Source organism: Cydia amplana, chromosome 8, assembly GCF_948474715.1.
Source record: "Cydia amplana chromosome 8, ilCydAmpl1.1, whole genome shotgun sequence".
Lineage (NCBI taxonomy): Eukaryota > Metazoa > Arthropoda > Insecta > Lepidoptera > Tortricidae > Cydia > Cydia amplana.
In genome coordinates, this window is record NC_086076.1 from 950427 (window position 1) to 968242 (window position 17816).

Genomic DNA, 17816 nt, shown 5'->3' on the forward strand with positions numbered 1-17816 from the left:
TATTGTTCAGAATGTGGGGTTCAGGGACATGTATACAGGATGTGCCCTAAAAAGACAAGACAAGTTAATGTGTTAGAATCAAATACATCAGCAGGAAACGAGGACAACGAGGATGTAGAAAATTCAGTGCAAGACTTGTTTGAAGGATATACAACATATACCGTTAATAGTGTGAGTAGGATACCACCTGAATACTTAACTATTAGTGTAAATGATCATAATTTGCCATTTCAAATTGACACAGGCTCAGAGGTGACAGTGATGTCAATAACTGATAAAAATAAATATCTGAGTAGTTTTGAGTTACAAGAATGTAAAACTTTGTTTAAAAACTTTGACCAAACTATATCTAAACCAATAGGAATTGTGACAAATGTAACAGTTACATGTAATAATATCTCTAATAAATTAAGTGTATTTATTGTGAAAGATGACTATCCTAGACTCATTGGTAGGGACTGGCTTTATGCATTTAAATTGTGGCCTCCCAAGTGGGTAGACAATGTTGATAAGAAAACTTACATGCTCCAAAATGTTTCAGATGCAGAACAATTAATCAGAGACCAGTTTGCAGAAATATTCAAGCCGGGATGGGGGAATTTCAAAGGTGAAGTGATCAATTTAAAATTGAAGTCCAATGCTCAACCCAGGTGTCTGCCAGTCAGGCGAGTACCCTATGCACTGCGTGAAAAGGTAAATAACGAAATCACTAGATTATTAAATAATGGTAGGATTACTGCAGTAGAACATAGTGAATGGGGTACTCCAGTAGTGCCTATAATAAAACCAGATGGCTCGGTCAGGCTATGTGGCGACTATAAGCTAACAGTAAATCCTTGTATGGAAATTGATCACTTCCCATTACCTCATATTGATGATATTTTAAATTCTCTAAAAAATGGCGAATATTACTGTGAACTGGATTTAAAAGAGGCATATTTACAGGCCCCACTTGGGGAGGAAAGTAAAGATTGTACAACCATTGTAACCGAATCTGGAACATACAAATATAATTACTTGCCTTATGGGGTAAGTTCCGGCCCTGGGGCTTTCCAACGTTTAATGACTAAAAAATTAGCCGAAGTTCCCAACACCATAGTATTTATTGATAATATTTATATAAAGGGTGATTCATTACAAAATACTTTTGAAACATTGTGTCAAGTCTTAAAAAAATTGCAGGAATGTGAATTCAAATTAAAACCACAAAAGTGCAAATTCTTCACAACCAACCTACAGGTGTTTGGGTACCTTGTAAACAAAAATGGTATCAGCGTGATTCAGTCCAATATTGAACCATTATTAAATGCAAAAGCACCGACTAACCTGGCCATGCTGAAATCATTCTTGGGTAAAATAAATTATTACTCTCGATTTTTACAACATATGGCCACAACACTAGCACCTTTATATGACTGTACTAAAAAAAACAAATTTATCTGGACACCAGAGTGTGATAAAGCTTTTAAAAAAATTAAAAGTAAATTAGCTTCGGCTAATAACCTTAGACACTATGATCCTAAACTGCCACTGATCTTGACTTGTGATGCTTCAGATACCGGGCTTGCAGTAGTGCTGTCAAATAGAGATTCACAGGGTGTTGTAAAACCTATTGCATTCGCCAATAAAAAATTAAATGATGTTGAAAGGAAGTATTGTACCATTGATAAGGAAGCAATGGCAGTGATTTTTGGAATTACCAAATTTTATAATTATGTCTACGGCCGGTTCTTTGAATTAGAAACAGATAATGCAGCACTGACGCGAATTTTTGGCCCAACTAAAAGTATTCCAAAAATGGCTGCCAAACGATTGCAACATTATGCAATATTTTTATCAGCGTTTAATTACAAAATAAGGCATATTAAAACCAGTATAAACCCTGCTGATTTTCTCTCAAGGTCGGTGACTGAACTGAACAATAAAAATAATGATATAAATATTCTTCCTGTATTTGTAAATGCCAGTTGCAGTGTACTGAGTTATACTAATGACTCCAAAATGAGAACTTTAGATTGGAAAACAATACAAACAGAATCAAAAAAGGACGCGGTATTGTCCAAATTAATAAGGTATTTAACAGATGGTTGGCCAGAAAAAAAGGAGTTAGACAAAGAAGTTTTACCATTATATAACAGAAGGAATGAATTAACGATGGACAGGGGTTGCTTATTTTGGGGATATCGAATATTAATACCCTACACTATACGCGAATCGGTTTTACTTGAATTGCATAAAAGTCATTTTGGAATCATTAGAATGAAAGAGATAGCACGTTCATATTTTTGGTGGCCTAATCTTGACTCCGAAATAGAAAATATTACAAAAAAATGTATAATTTGTTTGCAAAACAGTAAAACACCATCAAAAACACAGAAACCGTGGCCTGTTGCTCCTTCAGCGTGGTACAGGATACATGCTGATTTTCTGGGACCATTTTATAATAAAATGTTTCTGATCATAGTAGACAGTTATTCGAAGTGGCCAGAAATATATGAGATGTCTAATATTACTAGTTCTCGCACTATAGAGGTCTTTGAAAGTGTATTTACTCGGTTTGGATATCCAGTGCACTTGGTAACAGACAATGGTCCTACTTTTACCAGTCTAGAATTTAAAGACTTCTGCATTTCTAAACACATGAAGCATACATTTTCACCGCCCTATCATCCTGCGACGAATGGTGCGGCCGAAAGGTTTGTGGAAACTTTCAAATCTGCTGTAACTAAAATTAAAGAGAGCGGACTTAATTTGAGATCTTCGGTGAATTTGTTCATGTTTGACTATAGAAGTACGCCACAGCGCACTACAGGAATCTCACCTGCTCGCCTTATGTTAAGCCGAGAATTAAGAAATAGGTTTAGTTTATTGCGCCCTCCCCCTCTGTCAGAAGTAGTGCAGGAGAGAGTGCAAAAAAGGGAACAAGGGAAAAGAGATGTCAGTTTTGATATAGGTCAGAAAGTAATGGTAAGAGACTACAGAAAGGACAGCAGGCCATGGGTTCAAGGATTAGTTATAGAAGAGTCAATACCAGGAACCACCTACGTGGTAGATGTAGAAGGATTAAAGTGGAAGCGCCACATTAATCAGATGTTAAGTTGTGCTGATGAACTAGAAGAGTTATGTTAGTCTTAAGTTTCTTAAGTAATGATATATCTTTAAGTCAGACTCAAAAATAAGTGAAGGAGAGTGTGAGGAACGGAACGTTCCATCGCTCTGTTACATAGACTACGCCGACTGTCATGGTAACCTAACTGTAAAAACATGTTGAATAAAAAGCTAATTAATTAATTTAGACTCTTTATTTCAATATATAATAGGTACGAGCCGGGGTTTGAACCCGCGACCTCTGGATTGCAAGTCGCACGCTCTTACCGCTAGGCTAACAGCGATTTTTTTAAAGTACAATAAATAGGTTAGAAGTTATTTAAGAAAATAGCCAAAAAATTACCCCCTCCCCCCCACCTTTATCTCCGAAATTACTGGGTCTAAAATTTTGGACTCGCACTTGGCCGGATTAGTTTTTTTTATTCAAATATAATATATACTATTTGAAGTTTGAACTCCATTTGTATTCATATAAGAATATCATTACATTATTTGTAGGGATGGCAAAGATATCATTTCTTCTTGGCAGCTGCTGCCATGGAAGAAAAGCATCAACAAAGAAAAATTCAACGACGTGCCATAAGGGATACATGGAACCCTTTTGATATGCCCATCGAGGAGTTTCGGCACATATATAGAGTGCTCAAAGACTTTGGCACTCTATTTGTGTGCCGACCTAGACGCCGACCTCAAACTCAACATGGCGACGGATTGCCGGCACATCTTAAAGTACTTAATTAAAGATATAATGTAGCACTGAGGACGTCACTTTCTGAGAACGCCACTTTCTGAGGACGTCACATTTAGAGTTCGTAACTTTTTTAGCATAGGTACGATTTAACAGTATAAAATACCAGCACGAAAGATGTATGTAATGCCAGCAACCAGATTACCTGTTCGACATACGGTCGCTTTTATATCCTACATACCAACACCAATCTCTGTTTGCCTTACGCCTGACTGGTAGAGAATACCATTTGGCAAAACGTCCTATGTTTCGTGCAATAAAGTGAAAATAGAGAGATTAATAATAAAAAACAATCTAATTATGTTTAAATCAGAGTATTTAATTCAGAATACTTAAAAACTACAAGCACCAAAACATTTAGCCACAGATTGGAGTTAGGCCGGAAACAGCTTCGATTCCATACACATAAGGGCGCGTGTACACGGTGCTGCCTCCGCGCCGACGCCCTCGGAATAATAAACCAACAGGAACCGCCATTAACAGGCGTTCCCCTCTGCCAAAAGTCGGCGGCCGCCGGTCAAGGAGGTTATATAAAACTAGTTGCCATACGTCATACGCCATTCAGCAAACGTCAGTCTAAGCGGAATGTTAGGAGCAGAAAATGCCGAATTGTAGCGTTTTCTCCTGTAAAAACCGATCGGACACATCTAGCTTACTTAAAGAACACGTTTCTTTTCATATGTAAGTACTATTACATGTAAATATTATCAAATAGTGCACTAATTTAGCAAAAAACTAAAAAACATTGTCAATCTGAAAGTGATACCACTTCATGGTACTAGATCTAATTTAGGGTAATATTTAAAGAAGACTTTCTAAATATTCATTAGGTATACCTAACTTCTAATTTGCGTTGCTTATTATTATATAATTTATATAACACATTATTTTTCTATAACACCTTATTTTTATATCAACATAATCCATTCAATGAAATAAATAGTATAAATCATAAATAACGTGATATTACCGATATAGGGTCATTGTGCTAGTTTCCGTCCATGCTCTAGTCTCTAGTTTTCGTACATGACATGACAGATTAGCAAATAACATATTTGATACTTAATTTGCTACTTGCCAAATACATTTTTTATGTAGATAGATACTCGTATATTGTCTCGACATTAAGGATTGCATTAAGTCCAAATTTGTGCAGCAATGTAGATTTATATGTACTCAATTTCGCCAAGTGGACGAAAACTAGAGCTGGACGAAAACTAACGCACCTACCCTACTACTGTTTAAAAATTCATTTTTCGCTTAGTTTCTATCGTATATTTTTTATTTGACATGTCCAATATTTGTATTGTATTTTATTTATTTTAAGGTATTTACTGCCGTCATTTTCCATAAATAGGAACTTTTAATTTATTACTCTGGTATCACTCTACCATAGTTAGCGATGGGACACCATAAAAACCAATATCGATAAAATCTATATGAACATTGTAAATATATTGTTATTTTGATTTCTTTTTTTAGATTTCCAAAAGATGCAATAAATTTTAAACATAAGTAGTTTTCAGCTTATCAAGCCATCGAAAACCTAAAAATATCGCAATATCAGTCATGATTTAAAGATCTAAGAACTGCATAAGTAAGTTTGTAATTCCATATAAATATATGCTGTTACAAAGTTACTGTTGCAGTTCCTACAAATAGTAGGTAAAGTAAAAGGTACACTACGATGTATGTACGATGTGAGTATGTGTTTAGTTATGATATATGTATACATAGTATGGGTATGAGTACCCGAAAAGAAGGACTGTCTACAAAAAGAGATGAGATCCCATCAAAAACATTACTTGTAAAAAGGTGCAAGTCTCGCAACGCTTTTATTACAAAAAGTTCTGAGATGTAACGTGAAACCAAGTCGGTTACTTTAATCAGTGCCCCTGGCTGACTGTTAAAACCGTATCAATAAGATATCTTTAATTTGTAATACATATAATGACTTGGCAATCGCACATAATGCTTTACTCGTACCGTACTCGTAAATATGTGTAATGCTCAAACTGCAATTAGCGCTAGCGTTAGGTATGTTCAATTAGAATTATTTTTAATAGGTGACGATGATCCTTATGTCATTATGCAGCTGTGCGATGGCCAAGTCATTATACGTATTACAAATTAAAGATATCTTATTGATACGGTTTTAACACCCCCTGGCACTGATTAAAATAACTGACTTGGTTTCACATTAGCATTACATCTCAAAACGTTTTTGTAGTAGAAGCGCTGCGAGACTTGCACCTTTTTACATGTAATGTTTTTGATGGTTATGATTGACTAAAGCAGACAGTTAAAATTCAGTCAATAAAATATCGACAATATTATCGACAAGTCCCTCGCACTTCTACGTTTACTTAGAACTGACATCATCTCGTTTACGGACAGGGTTGTCTGTGTTTGTTCTTGTATTTGTGTGAATATAGTTTATGCTAGTGTTTGATAATTTTGTCGTGTGCGTGTGTAGCGACGCATGCAAAAAATGCATTAGTGTTTACATTATTTGTGTGCGTTCCTCGCCCCCCGCGCCGAAAACGGCAGAATTTTTCACATAGAAATTAGTGCGTGTCACCACTCCATATTGGATTATTCCTCCGAGCCGCCGCCGCACCTTCGCGCTATGTACACGAGACGCGTAAAACCCGCGGCGGCGGCGCGGCGGCGGACTATACTTGTCTCGTGTACATAGCGCGAAGGTGCAGCGACGGCGCAGCGGCGACGCGGCAGCGGGCTTTACGCGTCTCGTGTAAACAGCGCGAAGGTGCGGCGGCGGCGCGGCAGCGGCGCGGAGGCGGCACCGTGTACACGCGCCCTAAATGTTTCGCACAGTAGGAACCAGGGATGTTGCGAACATCCGCATCCGCATCCGCAACCGCGGAACTTCCGCATTATTTTCAACATCCGCATCTGCATCCGCATCCGCATAAAATCGATGCGGAGCTTATGCGGATGCGGATGTCGAACAATTCGGTACAGGAATGTCTTAGCGGCGGCGTAAGTGCTAGGAAATTACGTCATTACCTATAACGAAATCGTCTAGATCCAGAAAAGTCGGCCAAGTTACTGTTTAGTAAATATAACGCACCTATATTCTTGCTCAAATTCTAAACGTTTCGTTTTTTTTTAATGAAATAATACTAAAAATGTGATATTTGACGTTTTCTAAGTACCTAATCTTGACATCCGCATCCGCATCCGCATCCGCGGATGTGAGACTAAATATCCGCATCCGCGTCCGCGGATGTCAAAAAATCGGCATCCGGAACATCCCTGGTAGGAACCATGATTTTATCATACGCCGCTGTGATTAGCTCGTGAAGGTATCACGGCAAGCTCGCTGACACCAGTTGAAGGTCATTCCAACATATTTACATTTAAACGGACTGTCGCTCCTTTTGTGACAACATATTCTTCAGCATACCGCGTCTTCTGTCATGTCTCCATAAACTCTAACGTCTTTTTTATCTGCGTATAAAATCAGCTCTTGCAGTTTTTTTTTCAGACAATATTTCCTCTCCTGTGGAGAATAGGCGTCCAAGGATTTTTTCTTCATAGCGTTGCCGAATTTCAGAATATATGTTCAGCCATCAATCACTTCTGCGTATGGAGTGATCCATACTCTCATAGTTCTCATGTTCTGCATATATTTAATGCAATTTATTTGTTTGTTTTCTTCCTATAGGTATAGGTTACGCAATGAATTTTTAAATTAATATTACATTGTACTTTTAGCCTGACTGACAATGAAAATCTATCATGTCGCCGATTTGACATCGCTGATTTTTTTTCTATAGATGGTCAACCAAACCTTGTCAGTAGAAAAAGGCGCGAAATTCAAATTTTCTATGGGACGATATCCCTTCGCGCCTACATTTTTCAAATTTGGCGCCTTTTTCTACTGTCAAGATCTGGTTGACCAAGTATACAAATAGGTTATATCGTTTGTCAAAGCACTGTCTCATTTCAAATATAGACAGAGAGAGACATACTATCTGTGTCTTACACTAGTACTAGCACCCAAAAGAAAAGGATGAGTATAGTTTGTATTGTTCTTATTTAATGACAAATTGGTTTGGCCAACTATACTTACAAGAATGCACTTCGTTTTTCGGGTAAAATCGGACGTAATCGCGTAATAGAAAATGACAGCGTCGTACTAATTTAGTTGCAATCCAACACTCAAACTATACAGGATGGTCTATACCACAACGTTCAATTTTTTTTTTAGTTTCCTCATATCGTGGGCTATTAGGAGATTCTTAGAGATGACGTTCGGTGCCTGACTTCGGTGCCGAATTTTATTTTTTACTTCTTTGATACACAACTTTATTTCCTAAAATCTAGCCTTAATATAAAAAAATATTGGTAGTAGCCCACGTAGTGATAAAATAAAAAAAAAATGTTGGACATCGAGGTTTGTAGTTTGTACCGCCCTGTATAGAGTAGTTAATAGAGTCAGACCGAGAAAAGTCTGCAGCGATTTTGAAGCACGCAGTGCAAGCGTCATTTTAAACGTCAAACTTCTATGAATTTATGACGGGTAAATATAGCTGGTCAACCAAATCTTGTCAGTAAAAAAAGGCGCGAAATTCAAATTTTCTATGGAACGATATCCCTTCGCGCCTACATTTTTCAAATTTGCCGCCTTTTTCTACTGTCAAGATCTGGTTGACCAAGTATAACACTTGCACTGCGTGGGCTATCAATATCGCTGCAGACTTTACGAGTAGCAAGGAACTAGGACCGCCTTAGATTGCGATGGACAGTCTTTGCATCAGGAAAAATCCGGAGGGGGTCAAGGCCGCTTTCAAACAGGCGAGGTCCCAGCTCCCGGAGCATCCCGAAGTCTCGACACCGAGGGAGACGAATAAATACCCGCTCAGCGCCGAGTATTTATCTTTTTAGGGTTTCAGGAAAAACGGGACCCTATTACTAAGACTCCGCTGTCCGTCGGTCTGTCTGTCTATTTAGATGATATATTTCTGTTGCCAACAACAAATAATAAGTACTAACAACAAAATAAAATAAATATTTAAGTGGAGCTCCCATACAACAAACATGATTTTGTTGCCGTTTTTTGCGTACCTAATGGTACGGAACCCTTCGTGAGCTAGTCCGACTCGCACTTGGCCGGTTTTTAAGAGACGCCGCATGCTCAGCAGCCGCTCCTGCCGACCGCATTGTACGACTAAGATGCGGGGCGGTAAAAGTACTGACGCACGTGGCGTCCCACAGTAAGCACTTACCTCTTTCCCACGGCACCAGGGTCTAGTCGTCAGACCTTATGCCGTCCGATCGGCTAAAGCCTGGCGGCTCAAGCATACATGGGATATTAGGTAACTCTGACAATAAGGCTCTCCTAACGATGTCATTAAGAACATGGTGCCGTGGGAACCTCCCAGCGCAACGGCAGCAGCTCAAGACATGGTGGCCGTTGCTCCCCACAGTGGAACCGTAGATGCATTGGTGGGGTTGGCATACCCATGGCAACCTATTAGGCGGAGAGCAACGGCCACATGCATACATAGGTGGCTACGTTTGGGGAGGGCCTACAATTTAGTTGATTTTGACACATGGTTTGACGTATAAAATTCACCGTATTTGAGGTTAATAAGGTCTACTGTCCTTAAAATTTTGTATGAATTTACAAGCAAATATGAGCCTTCGTTAATGAAGTATTGCAGCCGGTTCTACCTTAATTCGATAATGTAGCTTGTTTCAAAGACTATAAACTCTAAGTACTTAGAAATAAAGCTTCAAAAGCTTTAACCGTGGATAACTTTTAACTATCAACGTCACATGTGGATAAGTGGTGATAGGATGTCATTCATTAAAATACGCTTTAAGTAAACTTGTTTAGAATTGATTTTTGAAAAGCTCAAACCACGGATGATTTTTATCAGTCAATGGCAAAAGTAGATAAGTGGTGGAATGTGATTAAGTAATCTATTCTTTAAAATAGGCCTTAAGTCATCGAGATTAAAATTGATTTTTCAAAAGCTCAAATCATGTCACGCTATCATTAGTCACTTGTACTTTATCCTCGCGTCTTTTTTACCAATTTTAATCACTTATCAGGTATTTCACATATCACGCAATAAATGATTAATGATTTGGTGACAAAGCATCATAGCCCTCCTGTTGTCATAATTTATTTTTTATTGGACCTTGTGTTCAATTGATCGTATGTTCTTCTGTGAGGACTCGGGTTCAAATCCTGGTAAAGGCATTTAATTGTACTTTTCAGAGTCGCCTATTTCTGCTGAAATACACAAACATGTACTGTATTTTTTACACATCAGATACCTACTATAGTTTGTCAAAGGACTGTCTCACTTCAAACACAGAGAAAATAGACAAACATAGACAGAGAGAATCATACTATCTTTGTCTTACACTAGTACTAGCACCCAAAAGAAAAGGATGAGTATAGTTTATTTTGTTCTTATTTACTGACAATTTGATTTAATCAACTATATTTAGGTATCTGATTCTATTTAATTTTACCATTATATTATTGTCTAGTGCCCACAACACACGCCTTATTGAGCTAATTGAGCTTACTGAATCGATACGATTACACACACATTACGTACAATACCATTATTGACATCTTCTTCCTCGCGTTGTCTCGGCATTTTGGCCACGGCTCATGGGAGCCTGGGGTCCGTTTGGCAACTAATCCCAGGAATTGGCGTAGGCACTAGTTTTTACGAAAGCGACTGCCATCTGACCTTCCAACCCAGAGGGTAAACTAGGCCTTATTGGGATTAGTCCGGTTTCCTCACGATGTTTTCCTTCACCGAAAAGCGACTGGTAAATATGAAATGATATTTCGTACATAAGTTCCGAAAAACTCATTGGTACGAGCCGGGGTTTGAACCCGCGACCTCCGGATTGCAAGTCGCACGCTCTTACCGCTAGGCCACCAGCGCTTCTTATTATTGACATCGGTCCCCATTTATTATTGTAAGTAAATCATAATAGATACTAACTTAGTAATTATAAGTCGGAACCTTGTATGAAAGAGCTAATTCCTCCTAATACAAGTAATTAACTTAAATGGAGGATTCAACACACCTGTATACAGTGCATGTTAAGTTAAATGAATAAATAATTTTCATTTTTAATTTTCATTTTTACTCTGGGACTAGGTTGATTTGTGTAAGATGTCAATAATATATATTATTTAGTTAGCTGTACTCGACTACTCATACTATAACATGCCATATTGTTCCCGCGGCCTTTGCAGTCTGCCGTTTCCCACGGCTCGTACAAACATTGTATGTATGTATGTATGTATGAATGGTTTCAGCCGAGCGTGCATCCGGCCTCTTTCAATGGTTTTGGACCGTGAAGTCACAGTGTGCAGTAAATTACGATTATTTGGTAACATGGTAACAGTTAGATTATAAAATGACTATCGTCTCTAGTCAACCAACTATTGTTTTCACCACACCAGCTCGGAAAGGCTTACTTTGCACTTCAAAAGCTGATAGCAAAGTTGCATTTTATTCACATGTGAGGCAAAGTAATCAAATGCAAATTTTGAGTTGTTATCTTATGTTTTCTGGTTAGAAATGACTTTTAAATAATGATTTTGGATGATAAATATTAAATAACATTCATTTAGATTTGATTTGGTTTGATTTTGTTTGATATTTTACATTTAATATTAGCTTCGGGTTGGTGTGGTGAAAAATGTTGTGTTTCACTCGGGGGCAAATTTTGTTTAACCCTCGTGCTTTGAAACCCTCGCAACGCTCAAGATTCCATTTTTCGAACCACTCGCTACGCTCGCGGTTCAATTTTGGAATTTTTCCCTTGCTCGGGTATCAATATTAGCACGAGCGGTTAAACAACAACTTTGCCTCCTTATAAAACAAATAACTATTTTCGAAAGCCACGTAGTGGCGTAAACGTAGCGGTACGATCCAATGCTCTTTATATTAAATAATATGTACTTCAAAGATAAACGAATAAAAACTCTATCTTTAATTAATAATTACATAACAGTCACTACAACTGAATTTAACGAACCGTTTGTAACCAACTGACAAATATCGGTAAATTATTCAATATCGAACTTTATTTCTTGAGCGTAAGGGTGTCAACATTCGCATTTCGTATATAGCTATCTATTTAATACGCGAGATGATTGCCAATATCACAAAAGTAAACAAAAATAGACTTTAATTCCTATGTAATAAGTTCGATCAAAGACGCATGTAAATGATTAAATCTAGAGAGACAGTTTGTTTGTATACTTTGTAGCGGAATGACATTTCGATCGTATCAGTGACAGTTGGTTACGTATTTATTGAATTCAATGGGAGACAATAAAAAGCGGTGGAAGTAGCTTATGGACATTGATCAGATATTTATGACTGTTTCAATACTTGGCAACAATATCGATCAATCGTTTTATCATGGAGGAAAACTGCGTGGGAATTCTGGTTTGTTGCTAAAGTTATATACTTATTTGTTTGCGAAAATAAGGCTTACATATTCATGAAGCTTAGTGATTGCTAAATAGGATTATTTTATAGAAATAGATAGGTACCTATAGTTTACTCGTGGAAAAAATATGCGGATAAAAAAAAGGAACAAAAAACAAACTTACACATAACATTACAACGCATAATAATACATACTGGTATTATATTATAAGTCTTTAAACGAGCAATTCTTGTATACATTTATTTTTTTATATGTATTTATACGATTTCGATGAAATTTGCTATATGGACTTTCGGGGACGAAAAGTCGATCTAGCTAGGTCTTGTTACTAATCATAGTTTTGATAAGTCTTGTAAATATGTAATTACTAACAATGTTATGGATATGTATGTCTGAATTAAATAAATGAATTGAATTGAATTGAAAATATATTTGTGTAACTTACATAGACGATTAAAAATTTTTCACTCAGAGATTTAAGTTCAATTTAATTTGTTTATATTTCCAAAAGAAATCAGTGATACAGTTGCCTACAGGGAGAAAGTGCCACAAAATAACCATCGGTCTGCAAGTTTTTCAATGCATACGAAATCGAGCGGTCGAAAGTCAAAAATTGCCCCCCCCCCCTGATCTTTTATACCTACCACCATTCTCATTTGCCCTGCCCCAATGATATTATATAACCTAGATAGGTTATACTCATACTTGAGGAGCACAAAAATTACTTCCATATTTATTTCTGTGCCTACGAAGAATTCTGTTATTTTTGATGTATTTTCTCATTCCATCTATCTTTGCCACACTCGTTGCTAAACATAAGGCCGTCTCTTTCTCTTTCGGTGTGCGGGAGGTCGTTAGCACGTGCACATTTCACGCTTGTCCAGTCGCGACTAAAGGCAACTTGTCCAATTTGTAAGGTAAGCGCTTCAATTTTGGAACGCCTATAACCTACTTATCTTGAGTTATAAATCATTGCCCTGCCCTTATATTTTCTTTATCTCTTACAACTATTTATAACGGAAAGTGTTAAAAGATTGCTATAATTCTTTCCAACATTACGTAGGTAGCCATTGTATTACAAGGAAGACGCAATAAGACAATGGCGTGTAGGTTTCCTGATTCTGGCGACATGCGTGCGTGTTATAAACACAATATATTATTATCGTTGTTTAGACATTAATTTTATTGCATTTCATGTGTTAGGTACACCCCACCCACCCAGAGGATCTTAGGGTTAAGTACCTACACCTACAGTCTCAACAGAAACCCTGCAAGGGTATAGTAATATAACATATATAATAACAAACTTACTAAAACTAAACTAAACATCTAATTTTCACTTAAAAAATCTTGGATACAATAACATGCTTTGCTAATTAAATTTCGCTTTAATTGCACTTAAAAATCTATTTATGATTTTTTTATAAACAGATAATTTATTTTGACGTAAACATCTATTTATGTTTTTTTTCCATCTGTATTGAATTTACCTTACGAGAATACACATACGAATACTGTTATTTCTATTCCTCAACGTTTCATAGAACCTAAGCTTCAACTTATATTGCGTACATCTTATTAGTAATCGACTCACGCGCAGCCTTCCCAGAGCTATGCCCGATAGAATGCGTGCGCTGTGCCAACTAATATATTGTTAAATAGGTATCATGTAATTTTCAATAAGAAATAATATCTATCTAACATCCGTATTATGTATAACAGAATCAGTTTAATAATGAACACATCGTAGCAGAAAACATAAACAATATCTTATACATAAAAGGAATAACTGGTACTTACGAGCTTTAAAAAGGGGTGGGTAAACGAGCAGCTAAATCGCCTGATGGTAAGCAATTGCCGTCGACCATGGATACCTGCAACAGTTGAGAGGGTGATTTTAATCCAGTAGTTGAATATGCGCCTCAAGAATGAACTACGAATTATGTCAGAAGTAGTTGAATAGAAGACAATTAGACATGGAATGGAACTTAACATAAAAAGTTCGTTTTATTTCGAAATTAGTTCTTAACGGAAACATAGCGTACCAATTAATAAATTAGAGTGATAAATTATGGATCCGTGTGCAAGTGGCGACGTAACAGCAAGTCATCTAAATATAGCCAGACAAAAGCTTGACAAAAGTCAACAAAATATTTGTAGATGGACAGGAATTACAACAACGAATACTTGAATGAATGAAAAATAGTATATTCATATTCATTCATTTCGTAAATGCACGCATAACATTACTTACACGTCAAAAACAGTTTGAAGGAAGGATAAATACATTTTCAATCATTAAATAACAATAAAGAAAATTTATTTTAAATAATACAATGTTAGTGTTAAATAATTACTAATTATAAGTACTAATAATCGAAATGCTACAGATCACTCTAGAATACACACATCACACACAACACGTCCATCACACCATCATAGTTGACGACGCTCACATTTCTCAGGCACGCGCAGTTTTTGCCGCGCGGCAATGACCTGGAAAATATGTCGTTTCAACAAGGAAGTGAAACCGCTCGTGTTGAGTGTCGATTACTGAGTACTGAGTAGCAGATCCAGATGGTAATCAAGATTATTTTCATTCAAGGACTCGTTTACAGTTTATCCAAAATCAAGGTTACCACTAAATGGCGCTTGCCATTCCATACACTAAAACAAAATGTTTGCATAACAGTAACAAAAAGTTTTGCACCACACCAGCTTGGAAAGGCTTACTTTGCACTTCAAAAAGGGACAGCAAAGTTGCAAGTGCTATCAGTAATTCACATGTAATCAAATACAAATTTTGAGTTGTTTTCTTATGTTTGCTGGTAGAATTGACTTTTAAATGTTGATTTTGGATGATAAATATTTAATAACATTCATTTGAATTTGATTTGGTTTGATTTTGTTTGATATTTTACATCTAATATTTGCTTCGGGTTGGTGTGGTGAAAAAAGTTTTGTTACTACATACTTACTTACACAAAAAATGGGACATTCTACTAAGTATATGTTACAAAATCGGTTTTAAGATGTTGAGCAAAATTTATTTCTTCGTTACTTAAGTTCAGTTTTTTTATTACTTAGGTACTCTTTGAGTTCGACTAATTATTTTTTCAGAAACACCTTATTTCCTATAAGTGTAACAAATTTGAATTTAGAACGGATAAAATATAAATCGAAAATACTTAATTCACGCGTATATTCGCTTGTTACGTTGATAACGTTTACGTTTTAAGTGACTGCTGTATAATTAGGCTTTAAAACACTCGTAAATATGATCCTAAACTCGTATTATAATGCCACGATCTTAAAAAACTACTAAAAAAAATATTTTTCTACTCCAGCACTTAAATGTGTCAATTAAATGACTGACAGTGATATCTAAAGCAATGTCATTTGAATGCTTTGTCTATAGGCTCATAAGATGACTGCTAGCAGTCATCTTATGAGTATAATACAACTGCTTTATTTTTTTTTAAAGATACAAGTTCCGATCATCTTGATTGAAAGAGGTATGTTTTCATTTACAATAATAACTCTTTTTTTTTTAAATAATAACTCAATTTTTTTTAAATAAAAAGTCTTTTTTTTTTAATAATAACTTTTTTTTTTTTTTTTTTTGCTGCAGCTGTCATAGAAAAAGTAATGTATGCAACAGCTCATAATTGGTTCTTAAAATTCTCGGGTCTTTTTTTACAAAACTCGACTACGTCTCGTTTTGTAACTTCGACCCTTGAATTTTAAGAACCCTTATTATATCACTGTTGCATAAACTACTATTAGGATACCGCTCGAAATTTGACTCTTGTAACTTCAAACTTCGGGGTTTAACGGTTGAAGATTTCAGAAGTAATCGCTCCGTTAGCGCCACTTGCACCATCCCACTAACCCGGGGTTAACACATGTAACCGTTAACCCAGTGTCAAATTGTACTGGTAACCATGGTAACTACAAGTTTAACCGGTTAACCCCGGGTTAGTGAATGGTGCAAGTGGCTCTTAGGAAATTTATTGGTGATGTTATTTGGTTACGCTTTCCATCTCTAATAGCTCCTAAAATCCAAGCTAAAAAATATGCACAGAAATCGCAATAGTTACTAAACCCGTCTTGCTAGTTTGCATCTCTGGCAACCGGAGCAAATCATTGTAACTGTAACAACTGATGATTTCGCTTCTTTTGATACACTTTGCAACTATTTCGAAACTCTGTCTGCCCCTATAGTTTTTATTATGGGTACAATATAAATCAATTTTTTAACAAGCAGATACGTCTGTGAGCGATATTACAAATTTTATATTAAAGGAAAAAATTGAAAAAGTTACGCTTCCCGCAGGACTTGAACCCGCATCCTCCGCAATCCGTGCGTTGCTCTTAACCAATTGAGCTACGGAAGCATAAAGGAAGGGATGGAAAGATTTGCGATGTCCTGGTAGGCTTCCGTAGCTCAGTTGGTTAAGAGCAACGCACGGATTGCGGAGGATGCGGGTTCAAGTCCTGCCGGAAGCGTAACTTTTTCCATTTTTTCCTTTAATATAAAATTTGGGTAAAATCTAAATGTCCTAACAATAATTGAAGGTTACACGGAATAACATGTCTAGTCACTCTGACAACATTTTGAGTTATCGCGGTTTGAAAGGAACAACGATGTATATAATTAACCATATTATTTTCGTGTAGTGTTTTAAAAGTGAGAAAAAAAGCGGCCAAGTGCGAGTCGGACTCGCCCATGAAGGGTTCCGTATTTAGGCGATTTATGACGTATTAAAAAAAAAACTACTCACTAGATCTCGTTCAAACCAATTTTCGGTGGAAGTTTACATCGTAATGTACATCGTATATTTTTTTTAGTTTTATCATTTAGAAGATATTTTAGAAGTTACAGGGGGGGGGGGGTTCACACATTTTACCACTTTGGAAGTGTCTCTCGCGCAAACTATTCAGTTTAGAAAAAAAATGATATTAGAAACCTCAATATCATTTTTGAAGACCTATCCATAGATACCCCACACGTAAGGGTTTGATGAAAAAAATGAGTTTCAGTTCGAAGTATGGGGAACCTCAAAAAAATATTGTTTTTTTTTTCTATTTTTGTGTGAAAATTTTAATGCGGTTCACAGAATACATCTACTTACCAAGTTTCAACAGTATAGTTCTTATAGTTTCGGAGAAAAGTGGCTGTGACATACGGACCGACAGACAGACGGACAGACGGACAGACAGACAGACATGACGAATCTATAAGGGTTCCGTTTTTTGCCATTTGGCTACGGAACCCTAAAAAGGAGTTATATTTATGATTGATTACAGAGGTAACCGAAGCTGTAACTTATAGTTCATTGAGAGCTCTACATTTTGAGATTATAATTTCATTTTTCAAAAAAAGTGACTATACATAGACATGTTATTTCCATGTACCCTTTAATAGGGTATTTGACACATGTTGAATTTTATAACTAAATCTAGTTATAGTAGTTTATGCAACAGTGAT

At 36.5% G+C, this 17816-nt stretch overlaps 1 protein-coding gene and 1 non-coding gene across 3 annotated transcripts in view; both read left to right on the forward strand.

Moving 5' to 3' along the window:
* The window catches only part of LOC134649955 (uncharacterized), a 183932-nt gene that overhangs the window by 119988 nt on the left and 46128 nt on the right, over nt 1–17816 (forward strand). The gene's annotated exons all lie outside the window — the stretch shown is intronic.
* Nucleotides 16762–16834, forward strand: Trnas-gga (transfer RNA serine (anticodon GGA)). The gene has a single exon. It is a non-coding gene; the product is annotated as a tRNA-Ser (tRNA).